Here is a 3,148-nt window from a genome sequence, read left to right on the forward strand (position 1 = left end):
TACAACCAAGATTACTCTACCCAACAAGGATCTCATTCAGATTTGACAGAGAAATTAAAACCTTTACAGACAAGCAAAAACCAAGAGAAATCAGCACCACCAAACCAGCTTAACAACAAATGCTACAGGGAGTTCTCTAGGCAGGAAACACAAGAGAAGGAAAAGACCTAAAATAACAAACCCAAAACAATTAAGAAAATGGTAATAGGAACATACATATAGATAATTACCTTAAATGTAAATGGATTAAATGCTCCAACCAAAAGACATAGACTGGCTGAATGGATACAAAAACAAGACCCGTATATATCTTGGGAACAAGAGACCCACTTCAGACCTAGGGACACATACAGACTGAAAGTGAGGGGATGGAAAAAGATATTCCATGCAAATGGACATCAAAAGAAAGCTGGAGTCCAAGTGGAGCGAGTGAGCTGAGTGGTTGTGTAGTCGCGTCCTGGAGACCAATAGTGCTTGCAGCATGGCTGAGTGACTGACTGAAGAGCAGATTGCAGAATTCAAAGAAGCTTTTTCACTATTTGACAAGGATGGTTATGGAACTATAACAACAAAGGAATTGGGAACTGTAATGAGGTCTCATGGGTAAAATCTCACAGAAGCAGACTTACAGGACATGATTAATGAAGTGGATGCTGATGGTAATGGCACAATTGACTTCCCGGAATTTCTGACAATGATGGCAATAAAAATGAAAGGCACAGACAGTTAAGAAGAAATTAGGGAAGCATTCCATGTATCTGATAAGAATGGTAATGTCTATATTAGTGCAGCAGAGCTCCGCCATGTGATGACAAACCTTGGAGAGAAGTTAACAGGTGAAGAGGTTGATGAAATGATCAGGGAAGCAGATATTGATGGTGATAATCAAGTAAACTATGAAGAGTTTGTACAAATGATGACAGCAAAGTGAAGACATTGTACGGAGTGTGTTAAATTTCTTGTACAAAAACGTTTATTTGCCTTTTCTTTGCTTGTAACTTATCTGTAAAAGGTTTCAACCTACTGTCAAAAAAATATGCATGTATTAGGACTTCATTCCTCCATGTTTTATTCTCTTATCTTACTGTCATTGTCCTGAAAGCTTATTTTAGAAAAATTAAACAAGTAACACGTTGCATGTGGCTTACTCTGGATATATCTAAGCCCTCCTGCACTTCTAAACTTAGACTGAGTTGGTCAAATGAGGGAACAAGTGGGTTATGCCTTTTTTTTTAAGTTGTTTTCTTTAGGAACTGTCATCATGTTGTTCTTGAAGTGTGGAGTTGTAACTCTGTGTGGACTATGAACAGTCAACAATATGTACTTAAAAGTGGCACTATTGCAAAATTGGTGTTTTATCCAGGACTCATACACTATCTTTTTGTACTGCTGGTCCTTTACCAGAAACAATTTCTTTTATTGTTACTTGCTTGTTGTTTTAGCCACTTAAAGAAAATCTGCTTATGGCACAATTTGCCTCAAATCCACTCCAAGATGTATATTTGTTTTCCAATAAAAAATTACAATTTACCTAACTAAAAAAAAAAAAAAGAGGGGCTTCCCTGGTGGCGCAGTGGTTGAGAGAGATCAAGGAAACAATCCAAGAAGAAGATATAACAATTGCAAATATTTATGCACCCAACATAGGAGCACCTCAATACATAAGGCAAATGCTAAGAGTCATCAAAGGGGAAATCAACAGTAACACAATAATAGTAGGGGACTTTAACACCCCACTTTCACCAATGGAAAGATCATTCAAAATGAAAATAAGTAAGGAAACACGAGCTTTAAATGACATATTAAACAAGATGGGCTTAATTGATATTTATATAGGACATTCCACCCAAAAACAATAGAATACACTTTGTTCTTAAGTGCCTATGGAGCATTCTCCAGGATAGATCATATCAAGCCTTGGTAAATTTAAGAAAATTGAAATTGTATCAAGTATCTTTACTGACCACAATGCTATGAGACTAGATACTGATTACAGGAAAAAAACTGTAAAAGATACAAACACATGGAGGCTAGACAATGCACTACTAAATAACCAAGAGATCACTGAAGAAATCAAAGAGGAAATCAAAAAATACCTAGAAACAAATGACAATGAAAACACGATGACCCAAAACCTATGGGATGCAACAAAAGCAGTTCTAAGAGGGAAGCTTATAGCAATACAATCCTACTTCAAGAAACATCTCAAATAAACCACCTAGGCTTACACCTAAAGCAATTAGAGAAAGAAGAACAAAAAACCCCAAAGTTAACAGAAGGAAAGAAATCATAAAGATCAGATCACAAATAAATGAAAAAGAAATGAATGACACAATAGCAAAGATCAATAAAACTAAAAGCTGGTTCTTTGAGAAGATAAACAGTTTTGATAAACCATTAGCCAGAGTCATCAAGAACAAAAGGGAGGAGACTCAAATCAATAGAATTAGAAATGCAAAAAGAGGAGTAACAACTGACACTGCAGAAATACAAAGGATCATGAGAGGATCAACTATATGCCAATAAAATGGACAACCTGGAAGAAATGGAACAATTCTTAGAAAAGCACAACCTTCTGAGACTGAACCAGGAAGAAATAGAAAATATAAACAGACCGATCACAAGCACTGAAATTGAAACTGTAATTAAAAATCTTCCAACAAACAAAAGCCCAGGACCAGATGGCTTCACAGGCGAATTCTATCAAACATTTAGATAAGAGCTAACACCTATCCTTCTCAAACACTTCCAAAATATAGCAGAATGAGGAACAATCCCAAACTCATTCAACGAGACCACCATCACCCTGATACCAAAACCAGACACAGATGTCACAAAGAAAGAAAACTACAGGCAAATATCACTGATGAACATAGATGCAAAAATCCTCAACAAAATACTAGCAAACATGGGATGAAGTGAGACAGTGGCATGGACATATATACACTACCAAGTGTAAGAGAAGATAGCCACTGAGAAGCAGCTGCATAGCACAGGGAGATCAGCTTGGTGCTATGTGTCCAACTAGAGGGGTGGGATAGGGAGGGTAGGAGGGAGACGAAAGAGGGAGGAGATATGGGGATATATGTATACATATAGCTGAGTCACTTTGTTATACAGCAGACACTAACACACCATGGTAAAGCAA

At 36.9% G+C, this 3,148-nt stretch overlaps 1 pseudogene; it reads left to right on the forward strand.

The window, feature by feature from the left end:
- The first annotated feature begins 481 nt into the window (after positions 1-481).
- Positions 482-931, forward strand: LOC112410885 (calmodulin-like; annotated as a pseudogene).
- Positions 932-3,148: the final 2,217 nt, after the last annotated feature.

This window comes from Neophocaena asiaeorientalis, unplaced genomic scaffold (genome assembly GCF_003031525.2).
Source record: "Neophocaena asiaeorientalis asiaeorientalis breed wild unplaced genomic scaffold, Neophocaena_asiaeorientalis_V1.1 scaffold401, whole genome shotgun sequence".
Classification (NCBI taxonomy): Eukaryota; Metazoa; Chordata; class Mammalia; order Artiodactyla; family Phocoenidae; genus Neophocaena; species Neophocaena asiaeorientalis.